A 13,457-nucleotide genomic window follows, 5' to 3' on the forward strand; every position below is an offset into this window, starting at 1 on the left:
AGAAGACATTAAGCATTCCACTGATCCTAAAGAGGTTACAGCATTAAACCACAACAAAATAATTGACGATGTGCTTTTCTCTTCCTAAGGACTCTAAGGACACTAGAACAAAAATGTCCTGGACATATATTTTTTCTGTTTAAATCCATAGTAACTCTAAAGAGGTCAACAATAAACACATTGTAGACCCAGGGTATAAACCCAGCCATCTTCCTAATGTCTCCAGTTTAAGGTCTATTGCTCTTGGACATGGCCCAGATAATTTAAGAATCTGTCCCAGTAAAATATATCTGATTGCCATTTATTGTTCCAATTAATTTTTTCCTCTGCTGTTGTACCAGAATCTTTATGAATCTTCTTGTCTTGTTAGAAATTTAAGTTTATGGTAAAACCCCCTTGTTTTGCAGAGTGTTAGATGCAAGTCAGTCAAATCTCTCAAAAAATTAACTCATAAGTAAAAGATTATGAAATATTTCTTTTGTATGATATGCATTTTAAGTTTTTATTTTCTGTTTTCAAGAATTAAAATCCATCTATCTTTACACAAACCTCGTTTACATATATCCATGTTTTCTAGCACTAGCATTGCTACTTCTTCTCCCTATTACTTTATATCATTGTGTGTTAAATGCAATTGTACCCTTCCTGAGGCTGGTCTTATTCGCCTACAATAAGTGGAATTTACAGTTTTATACCTTCAGGGCTTAGGGATTCCAGCTGATGTGGCACACCACAGCATTTCTCCACAACAGCAAGCACGTCCTTTGCTTGCTGGCCAATGCCCACATTCCATTGCCTCCCAAGAATAGCAAAACCAGGTTCCAGTTTACAAATACAAAATGAGAAAGACTTTTCACATCTTCATTTAAGAGAAGAAAACCAAAAAGTCTTCACCTTATTGTAGTTTCAATGACAACACAAAATTTCTAAACCAAACATTCCTTTCAGTGCTGTCTTTTTTAGCCTTGGTCATCCTGTCTAAAGCATCTTGGGAAGGCTTCTATATACTGTGATAATAGGGACAATAGAAGAGTCTCTCAATTACAGTAGTATGAAATTTGGGGCATGTCTTTTTTTACTGTATGTTTGCATAACATACAGCACAATGGGCCTCTAATTCTGACACAGGTTTCTGGGAATACAGTACAACAAAAACTAAAAAGAAGAGAGGGTGAAGGTGCCACTGTGGTTATGACTAGGGTATTCTAAGCATGGGCATGAACCAGGAGGGATTAGAAGACCAGATTGCTTACCATATAAGACAAAAATGCAAAGAGTTTTTAAGAAATATTTTTTCATGCTGTTACTGGATTTTGACAACAAAATCATTTTGTTAAAATATCATAAGAATAGTTTATTATCTCACAGCATTCCTTGAAAATCTAAACTCTCTTGAGTTCCACAGAGCTGTACCAGATAATTGACATCAGAACAGTGTCCATCTGTTGTCCTTCCTAGAAAACTGGCACCTCAGAACTGAACTAAAGTTCACAAACATTAAAAAACCCCTCTCCTCCAAAACATGCTATTGCTCTACATGCAAATCTGATTCCTGGAATCCTGAGGGCAGCTATTTAGGAGTGCCCATGTCTCAGATGATATGTTCAGCTCACAGTCTTGGCTTTTATATTGATTCAGGGTGGGTATGGGTATAGAATGATCTTAGTTAAGGTAAGGAAATAATCTAATCATAGCAGGGGAGGTTTTGGCCAAATTCCAGTTGGAGTAATTACATTTTGCCTTCCTGAATTCTCTTCTCTTAATTGCTGTTTAACATAGGATTCTCTAAGAAGGTTATGTGCTTTTTCTAAGCTATGAAGAGAGGAAAGTAATTTCTGGAAGTCTGCATGCTAAACAGGAGAGAGTTTATTTATATTTGTAAGTACTCTCAAACACCACTAGGTAAAATAAACCATTCTTCACAAATCAGCCTACTATTTATTAACAAAAATGCAAAATGAAAAAAAAAAACCACCACAAATTGATCTCTTCAATATAATTTGTTTATAGCAACCACATGTGTGGGTTGATGCCCCAACATTTAAACATCCTTTCTATATGACCTGATCTTAAAAGGGTTTTCATTTCTTTAGTGTTCACCTCCACCAGTCCAGCAAAACTTTATCCAGAGATGAAACACCATGACACTCCTTACAACTAAAGTTGAGTTACAGCAAAGGAACATGCACAAATGTATGGCTGTCAATCACTTTGTCTGCTTCAGAGCCAGGTCAATAACCATCAGCCACATTCAGCCGGGAGTGCTGACCATAGAGGTTGCTGCTAAAGATACGTGATTTGAACTGTGACTACGTTATGTGAAACACGACAAGGTCAAATTATCTAGAACTGGGTGAAGGATGGAATAAAAAAAATTTCTTTTTTAAAAAAACCAAAAAATCTCTGAGTACTTTTAAGCTTCTATGACAATTACTACAAGTCCTCTTTCTTATAAGCATTTACCTTGCATTTAAATGTGGTATATATTGCCCTCGACATATGGCTATCATTTACAATTATTCACTGATTTGTACCATTTCTTTGATGAAAAAAAGCAGTGAGAGCTGAGGAAAGATAAGCACCAGTTTGATCATTTAGTGACAGAAGCCCAGTACTCAGATGCTCTGTTTGTGTCAGAAGCTATACTTTTGCTGCAATAGCTGACTAAATGCCCCAGGAAAGCTCACTCCTGGCTGTCTGGCCTTCTGTGGCAAAGAAGCCCAGGCACAGGTAATGAGTGATGCCTGAGCTGGAACCCAGGTATAGAATGCAAATAAAAACAACTTCATCAATAATTTGATAACATGGTTTACCACCATTCCTGTCTAAATTAAAGTATAGTAACTATTTTGCTTTATGAAATGTGACATTTCCAGATCTTTTTATATGTGATAGCAGATAAAACTTTTAAAATATTTTTAATTTTTTCTTTTACTCTGTCTTTATTACCATGGAACAGGCCTTCAGCCGGAGTAGGTTCTTGCATATCATAAACTTCAACAGAGGTTTGTCATCTTTCACTAGCATCTTACAGTAGCTATTTTTGCTATGTATTTAGGAAATTACAAAAAATATTATCTATCATCTCTTATAGGAAGGAGAGAAAGCATAGTTATCCCTTTTTAATTACTGCATTTTGGCTTCCTCAGAATATTTATTTAGCATCAAGATTTGTTTATGTTCACTGATACATTGGTTAAGTTTACTCTTCATTTATTTTAATTTTATGTACCAAGGACATTTTACTGAACACTCACTGTAAGACCTTCAACCGTGGCCACCCACAACCTGAAATTTTTTCTCTACCTGATCCTGCCTTATAGCCATAACAGCGTAACTATTTTTTTTTTTTTTACAAAATACATTTCTTCCAGCAAAACATACACATCCCATAGTATTTTCTATGTTATTTTAAAAACCTTGTGTAGCATTGCACAGTGTGTGTGTGTACATAAGCATATACACATGCTAACCCCCCAAGCACATACACAGAGCTATTGTTGAAAACTTTCATTAAACTTGTAAGGAAGTCCATCTGCCACAGCTCAGGATGTCCTGTTTCTGTGAGGGGCTCTGGCTATTGCTTGGCCATTTTCTCATTGAAAACATAAGTAGGAGACTTGAGACCATTTAGTCTTGCTACTTTTAAAACAATCTTATTTGGAAACGGTGTTTTCAAGGGTTTTTCCCCACCAGCTGGGAATCCTGAGGCATGCACACCTCCTCAGACACAGCACACAATTGAGCATCCTCTGTTCTGGACATTGAGATAATCTCAAAATACAGCTGTTGTTCCCAAGCAATATCTGTGTCCCTGGTCATCTTTCAATCCAAACCGTAACACAGCATAGCCAGGCCTTGTGGGCCCTTGGCAGTGGTGTACCAGCAGAGTGGGTGGGCTGGAGTTCCTCCCCTGACCTGGCCGGCTGTAGAAAGCAGTAGTGCTTCTGAGTGACCTGGCTGGTCAGAGCAGGTGAGCCTCATCACACTCTAACCCAGCAAGGGATATGCATGCTCCTCCCCTGTTGGAGGGAAGCAACAGAGATCTTTGGCTTCTAAAGTACTAGAGACATAATTTGGGGCTAGCATCTGCTCATAATATATATTTGTTGTTTAAAGAGACTGGTTGCTTTGTAAGAGGATGGAGGCAGCTCTGTGGCTAGTTTGGATTCTGATTTTATTTTGAATTATTGAAAGACAAACAATAAGTTCAAACCTCAGGAAAATTCTTTCATGATGGATTGGTGATATTTGTTTTACTTTAGTACTGCTCTCCGAAATGTTCAGTTTTAATTTTACAGTTGATCAGTCTGCAAACTGCAGAAAGTCACAAAACTAATTTCCACTGGGCATGGGCTTTCCTTGTCTGTGTTCCTCATTTGGAAATAAAGGTTTGTAGCCACCAGAGGTAACAGTTTATGCTTACACACAGTGGTTACAAGTACCCCCAAAAAGTGTTCTCAGAGGGGACAGGTATTAGACCCAACCAAACAAAACTAAATGTCACAGGGGTATGCTCTTCTACCAGGAAAAGAAGAACAGGCGAGAAAGGGACAATGGGTGGAAAAAAGAAAGTGCATGACGGATCAAAAATGCCAAAATAAACCACCAGTTGGAAACATGGAGCAGAGAGCCCAACAGCAAAAAAGAAACTGGGGGTGGAGAAGTGTTATTAATAAAGGCCCTAAACATCTTATTCTACCCATGCAGTCTTCCTCTTCCCCACATTCTCCCTGCCTCAGTTAGCCAAGTTTCCAAAACAGAATGACTGCTGGTATTCGTCACAAGACAGCATTGGATACTGCGGTAGGATGGAAAAGACAATGGGGAGGAACTGGAAATAAAATGGCTGCTCTGTGCTATGCCTCTGCTTTTTGGCATAGAAAGCAGCATTGTCTATAATAAGAGAAGGAATGAGACAGCACTATGTTCATCCTACCATCACTGAGTCCTATGATCCAACAGGAACTACAAGCCATGGACAGTCCTTCAATGAGTTTCATAGGAGCAGAATGTGAAACAGCCTTTTAATCCCCCTGTCCCACAAGGCAGATAGGCAGCCTTCCTGCCCTACTGAGAATACACCAGTGGCCAGAGGGAATGTAACATTCTGTGGTGTCTTAGGCATAATGTGCATCTGTAATACTCTTGGTGGGTCCTCACCATTAAAAATCTCCCTTTTGTTTGGATAGCAATAATACATTACATGCAAAATTGTACAGAGGCACATTAAAGTCATATCATCATCTCATTTCTGTAAGGTGAGATAATTAACTTTGCAAAACATAGGACAGAGTGAGACTTGCTAGATGAAGAGGTAGCATTTTAAAAAGTTGGGCTGTTTGGAAAAATGGAATAGACATTGCACAGTTAATGCAAAACTCTACTAGCAATTAAAACAATACCTGGTCAAAAGCCCTCAAACTTACGTGACAGCTACTCATGAAACACTTTAATAATTTTTTAGAATTAATGTATTTCATTAGGCCTAATGAAAATGAAAGTAGGAATACATACAATAATACTTCATTTTTACTATCCATCCAATCAATCTGTATTTTAAAGCTAGGGGAATTAAGAAACACAAAATTGGAAAGTGACTGACCCAGAGTCACCAAGAAGTCTGTGGCAGTTATTAACAGAACCCAGCTCCTAGCTAGGAATTGGTTTTATTTTGATGAAAAGTGACCAACAGAGCGGGGAAGAGAGACACCCAAAGCAATGAAACAGAGGTAGGGTATGACACAGAAAAGTAATAACACACTACACATATTTAACTACATTACCAAAACACACTTAATCTTTTTCTTAAAGATCCTGTGCAGGTTTTGCCCCCTTTGAATAACGTTAGCTGTGTACGATCAGTGGTTTGAAACCACTTTTTTTGAAGTAATTAAAAACCAATCAAATACTGACAAAGGAACAACTGTTCCACTGGTTGTCTTTAAGATGACTCTTTAGCTCAAAATAAGGGTATAAGGTTGCTGTTGCTATGTACACCTTTTGCTTTTACTTAATTTTTAAAATGTCCATTCTCATCAATGCCATGGCACTGAGTAAAAGGTTATTTGAGGAGATAGAAGAGGGCAACACACTAGTTGTCATTCCTTCCTTCCTGTTCTACGGTAAGGAGCATGCTGATGATATCAGGATCTGAAAATTCTCCCTTTTGGTAGATTAATCGATTGGAGAGCTTTACAGTACACCAAAAAAATGAGCAAATGTTGTACTCGCCAGTCTAAGTCATTAAGAAATGTTCCCCATGTAATCATAGTGCAGGAAAAAATAGTTTTGCAATGCTTTTAGAGTGTAAAAATCGAGCATTTACACGTTTTAATTGTTTTCATAATAAAAAGGCATTATTACAAATATTTTTGAAAGATTTTGAAGGATTCTTTCATGTGTTGAGAGACTTTTGCTACTGCCATTCCTGTGTAAGACACATAGCCACACAGTGCCATCTAGTGTTCTATGGCCATACAGGGAATAACGTTGAGAACTTCGAAAGGATATTCCAAATTATTTCACAATAATCAACACGGATTAGTTTTGTTTTCCAGAAATACAGCACTACATGATAAAACAGTCACATCTAATAGTTGACAAGGCAGAGACTATTCTGAACTACCATTAATTTTCGAGTAGCACTGAGGAAATTATTAGGAGAAAGCAAAAGAATGTCTGACTATAAAGTAAGCATCATTTCACTGTCATCAGTAGGAGATAAAATCATATTTAAAGCATATAGTATATTGCACAGAATCACATCTTGTACCAGCATTTAGAAGAAGTTTGATTGGATATACCATAAAAAAAAGAGATGAGAGGAGAAGGAGAAAGAGTGAACAATTAAAACGATGCTTTGCTTTAAGGGCAAATATTTGGTCCTTAGGGCTGAAATATGCATAGCAAATGCACAGTTAATTTTGGACACAGTTATCCAAAACTATACAATACTGATCTCATATTGCTCTGTTGCTCACAGGATCAGACCTAATTTTCTGCTGCCTCGGCACTCAAATAGTTCTTTTAGTTTTTGGATCTAAACTAAAATGATCCAAGCAATAGCCTACTTAATTTGTAAGTATCAATCAAAAATTCCACTGCCTACTTACAAAGTAAACCGTACTTGGGTTGGAAGTAATTCTGCTGCACTGGAACACACAGGAAAAATGAAGTGATCTCAGTGCTGCAGCATTCTACTGTAAAATAACATGTGGATTGGCTGCATCTCAATAATACCTTGTAAGGTTTAGGAAATCTTTGTGCTGTTGCAGAGACACACAAAGGGGACAGAATCTGATTTGCTTTTCCATGCAGCATATAAGCTCAGAGTCAGATCCCGAATTTGTATGTGGCCCAAACTATTGTGCTTTTAATCAAAATTCAGAAGAAAATAATTGACTCTCTTTAGTGACTGTCATGAAGACCAAAATGTTTCCAGCAAGGAAAACAGCCCAAGGGAGGGTTTGAACAGAGGGAGCAGGATGGTCTTAGATCAGTTTTGGCCAGTTATAAAACTGCATCTTGAGGCTATAGTTACCTGAAGTGCTGTGACACAATCTGGAGGCTTGCTGCTAGTGAAATGAGAAGATCCTGCTTCCATTCTTTTTCCCTCAGAGGTTCTGGCACTCATTAGACCCCTCTGTGACTTGTTTCAGCTCAATAACCTGAAAGAAAATTATTCATTGTTTCCACTTGGATAATAAGCTGAGACTGTTTATGAAAAGATATGATGTGCGTGTATGGAGTGGGTGTAAGGGAAGGAACCAGAATCAGGCAGCCCAGAATAGGGTGAATAAAAGGGAGGACCAAGACATTCCCTTTCTGTTGTGCAGTTGTAAAAAAAAAAAAACCATCTAACCAGATACAAACATTTGGACTTCTAGCCCTTCTACCTTTTCATCTTTTCAGTCTACTTGCTTGCTGTAAGGTTGTTTTTTATCCCCTTCCCCAACAAGGAAAGAGTTCCACACTTCGACTTAGTGTCTTGTACACTCATCCCTCTGAGAAACGGGGGCACACTGCATACAGTGCATGGGGCAGAGTTAGGCCTGTGTTTTTTGTGTTTCTGTCACTAATATTTCTCCTGGCACGCTGGGCCGTCTGCTGGCTTTTTTCCCTTGAAACATTTTATAAAGCCACTACTAGATCTGTCCAGCTGCCCAGCTGCATTATTTATTTAGATATGTAATATGTGCCTTCATAAAGATCCAAGCACTTATTCTAGTCCAAATGTACAAACATTGACATATGTTAATGATCATACCATATATTGCAAAATGGCATGGCTAAGCATACAAGGATTATGGGTACACAAGAGAAAGAGCTGTGGTAACACAGTGTACAGGTTTCTACCCATATATATAGTCTCTAAAAACCAAAAGAAGCACAAATTCAATTACTCATTCAGCACACAGTTTTAAAACAGTTTGTAAAGAATATACACACATATTTTGCCCCAGATGAAGCAGGTATAGCACCAGCTGAATAATTTTTGTCCACACTGTTCTGGAAATCATCTAGTGACATCTCATACTCTACTCAGACAGTTTGTCCAAAAATGGATGGGAGTCTTCCTATTAACTCTAGTGGGCAACCTAATAAATGTCAAGAGGTTTACTTGGAAACAAATGGTGAAAACGATCAGGTAACTATTTGACCAAATTAATTCTATGTCTATTTTTGTTTCTAGGATTTTCTTGACTTGCTTGGATAGAAAGAAAGGAACAAGAATAAACACAACTGGAACCTGTTCTTGTGAGATACGCTCTCCACTAAACAGCTGAATAACCATTTAATCTTGGACCTAAAGACAGCCTTCATATCAAAGAGGTAAATAGAGTTGTTTGGCTAGCAAATCAAAATACTTCTGCTTAAAACAAATGAAAAAATGTTAGATTTTAACAGCCTAACAGAAATGGCTGAGATTTAAACTGATGCTAAATTATTTTAGCTCTGCTTCTGTGAGATAAAAACATCTTTTACTTTCTGAGCCTTTTCTTTCACTTATTTGATCATGAAGAGAAGATACTGTAGATTTATGTGTTGTTTGTACTGGAGAGCACAACTGGTTTAGCTTTTCTGTCAGACCCTCAGGACCCTGTCTTTATAATGACTTTTTTTAAACGCACAGTGGGTTTGCCTAAGCAAATTTAATTTGTATTACATTCTGGATCCAAAGGAAAGAAAAAAAACCCACCCCAGAACAGGCCCCCCCCCCCCCCCCAAGCACCACCTTTAGAAAAGAGGGGATTTTATTTTAAATAGTGTAAAAAAATCTGGTATGGGTAAGACATTGGTTAAAGAGTAGGCCCTCTCATGTAGGCTATTTAAATATATAACAGCAAGCCAAAGGTATGCATTGCCCTTAACAACAACAACAACAAAGTAAATAAAAAAATGCATACTGTTAAATAGCAAACTACAGGAGCTTATTTCCATGAAAAATTTATTTGGGGAACGAAGAAAGAGAAAACAAGGTGACAAAACAAATCCTAATAAATCCAGACGAATTCAAAGTAATATAAGATGAAAACAGGAAGGCCTAGGGGCAATAGGAAGAACAATAGGAGATTTAAAGAAAAATAATTACATAAACCAGAAGAAGGGAACTCATGACAGAATCCCAGGGACAGATGGAGTATCAGAGGCAAACAAAACGCGAGAAGGGAAGGACATGCGGTTAAGAGTGGTTTCTTGGCATCACTAAGCAACAAGATGGCCGGTTGTAAGGTAACTGCTTTTAAACTGGGAAATATAAGCAAAGAAAATTACAATAGAACCAGTTTTGGGAAAAATTAATCTATTTAACTGTAACAAGTTGTCAGCAGAAAAATGTATTCACCTACTTCTGAAAGAATTGAATAATGAAATGGTTGTGTCTGTTAATAAAACCAGCTATTATGAGAAAAGGCTGGAAGAAACAAAATTTTGCAGTTACCATTGAATAGGTATTAGTACAGTTTATAACTAGGATGATATGCTTCTGTGTCAGGTAAATTCATTGATAAAATAATTAAATGAAAAACCATAAAATGATACAATAGTCCTGATGAAACTTGGATTAAAAAAGCAGGAAAATCATATCTCCAGGCTACTTTGGGAGACTGACAAAATATGACAAAGTGTAACTAGTAGACACGTTTGATTTGGATTTTTATGAAGCCTTTGACAACAGGCCAGGCAATACATGTAATATACATCTACGTTTAATCTGGACAGTCTAGGTTTCAGAATATTCTGTCAGGTGTCAGGTTTCAGTGAAAAACAGATAAAAGTACAATTATGACAGAAAGATATTGACTACTTGTTTTAGCAACAGTAGAGAAGGGAAAAATTATAATTAACCTTTGGAGTATGCCATCTCCTCCAAACATTCCTGGCCCCAGAGAACGAAACAAACCAGCAAATCTGCCAGCATCCTTGCTCTGTCCTTCTACCGTGGAAATAAAGGTATTAGATACGTCCCATCCTGCCCACACGTAACAATTGGTGCTGGACACCAGATTTAGTTCACAATGCCCTGGCAAGTGCTTGGATTCAGATGGATACGACTTTAAATAGTGAAGGAACGAGAGGGAGGTTAAAAACTGATTAAGAAGGGGGAAAATAACAATAACTCAAATCCTACCTTACTTTGAATAATCCTGAACATTTATTATTATTTTTTTCCTGACAATTCATTTTTAAAAGATAAGTATTGCAAGAGCAGAAAGGAAGAATAAAATTTATTTGAAAAATATGGACTTAATTCAGAGCTTGCTGAAGTCAGGGAAGGACTTCCAATGGCTTTAATGGGCTTTGGCTCAAGCCCTTATAGTGTAGCAAAGAGAAAACAATATAAACTGAAGTAGGATTTATATCCCTACTATAAATAATGTATGTAATCTCAATTACTGGAGACAGTATTTGTATATATCTAATTTATCATTATTAAAGTGAGATTATGGCAGCTTTATGTGAGACAGAGGCAAATCTGGGTCATTACTGAAAACAGTTCATTTACATTATCCACTCTACTCAGGCACTTTCATTCTTCATGTTTAAAATCTCAATCTTGCCCCCCTGTGGCCCACAGGAATATAGCACACGTGCATAGTGTAAGTTCGTCTGAAACTAGACTGAAAATTAAAAACAAAGAGCACATATAATCCTTTTTGTTTTGTCATTTTTCCTCCAAATTTGAAATACAAATGTCAAATAGTCAAGGCACAAAAAAACCCTAGAGGGACATTTGCTCTTCAACCGATGCTTACTATTAGCACTTGCTAAAACTGACATCACCAAAGAAACAAACTTGGAAGACTTTCACATAATGTTTCACTCATTCCCTCTCACTAAGGGTATTTACACAGGTGACAGAAGGCATCTGTTCACACAGGATGATAATGGCTACAGTTGAGCTCAATTAGTTTAGTTTCAGTGGGCATCTCAGTTATTATTTGCAAAAATGGTCTTTGTCCACAGAACTACCCATAACTGCCCTCAGAGGTAAGTTTGGCCCAGAAGCCTGGGACAGAGTTCTACAGCCACATTGATCTGTCCCTGCTGTCAAGTATCAAAATGAAATTTGAAAATAAAACAGCTTCAGAGATCTATATGGTCTTTAAGATAGAAAATAGCCACTTTGATGTATTAGCAAAGGCTCATGCATCATCATCACCACCATCATCAAAATAGCTACCCAGGGCTCTGGATGGCAATGCAAATCCATGGCTACAGACCTTAGAAGACAATTCCAGAGAAAATAATACTCTCTCCCCTAAACAAAAAAACCTGGCGAATAAGGTGCTTGCAGGTAATATGCCTGAAAATAGACAATCATATTACAAATGACCACCCCAATAATTTTAGCAAAAAAATACTCCACTCCATCTATGTACGTGGGGAAACAAAACCAACCACATCTAATATATTACTTCTTTAAAGACTGATAAAATAAGGTTTGTGTCACCTCACTCAACTCACTTCAACACTCTCTGCCTTCTCTGTGAAAAATAATTTCTCTTCAGACTAATTCATTCAGGTTTAGTAAAAAGAGCTTCCAACCTGGTCCATTGTGTCCCTCAGAAAAATGTTCCACAGAACTGCCAGATTCTTTCTTATCAGGAACAAGAGAACCAACCATTAATTTTAAAAAGGTCATGTCATCAACTGTGGACATGTACACAGCCCTACTGGGTTCACTCTGTTTCTTCTTACAGCAGCTGGACACAGTTACCAAACCTTATATTTTGTATTTTTCACTGTATTTTTTTCCAATAACTAACTATTTTTTCCTTTCTAACAACTTCTTACTACTAATTTGACATTTATTATTCAGAAAGCCTGGTAAAACTACAGCCCCTTAATTTATCAGTTAAATAGGCAAAGCAACAAGGCAAGCTCCTAGGCTCCCCATTTGCCTTCTCTCTCCCCGAGATGTTAACCAAACTGGTTCACTCCCAGCAGCCACCTGATCCTTTTGCCCTCCTGAAACTACCAACAAAAAGGAAATTAATGCCAATTGTGGAGGTGAATTTGTACTGACACTCTTCCAATAGAATCCAGACTTAGACCACCAATGTGTTTCACAAGGGACATCCACCTGTCATCAGATGGTGGTAATTTTCTAACAGCAACTGTCCTGGGATGCATTCAAAATAGTAACAAAAGCTAAGAAAGATTCTTTGTTTCATTACCAATTTTCACACCACTGATTCTTCAAGCTGGTGTTGTATTTTTAAGTATACCAATACAAAACATCCTACTTAAAATGGTTACGTCAGTACAAATATAAACCATAAATAAAATATAATCAACCTATCAAAAATAAATATAAACTGATATTATTTAATAAATTATGTTAACCTGCTATACTTCTATCTACAGTATAGTTAGTTAATATTTCCTTTCATCCCACCGGCCAAAAGGCTAATCCTCACAGCAGCTGTTACTACTCCAGTACAGAATGAATGTGAATTTAACCCCTCCTGGATATAGCCTAATAAACTCTGTTGTTTTTCTAAGCACTTCTGTGAATTAAAATGGACGTTGGCTTGCCATCCAAATTCATGAACAGGTCTGAAGTGGCTTTTAGGCAAGTCGCCAAATAACTTCCCAATTCCCTTATAGGGTATAGCTCTCACTCCAGAGATCTTCTGAGCAAGAATTGAAAAACAACATCTTCTCCTTTTCCTCAAAATTATTTTTAATTTTCTTAGAATTATTTAAATAAATTAAGCAGAACATTACATTAAAATAATATTAAGGGTTCATTTGTACTCTTCAATTCTTAATGATTTCAACTTAATTGTACCAATAAAAATGTGAGAAGAGCATGCCCTCCTGCAACCTTTCTAACAATGCAAAGACCAGGATATTGAAAAGCTTGAATATAAAATGCAACCCAGCACATGTGTTTGGATATTGAATAAAACTGAGGAAAATAGGAATACTTCCCAGCACAATGAAGA

The sequence above is a fragment of the Harpia harpyja genome, chromosome 12 (genome assembly GCF_026419915.1).
Source record: "Harpia harpyja isolate bHarHar1 chromosome 12, bHarHar1 primary haplotype, whole genome shotgun sequence".
Classification (NCBI taxonomy): Eukaryota; Metazoa; Chordata; class Aves; order Accipitriformes; family Accipitridae; genus Harpia; species Harpia harpyja.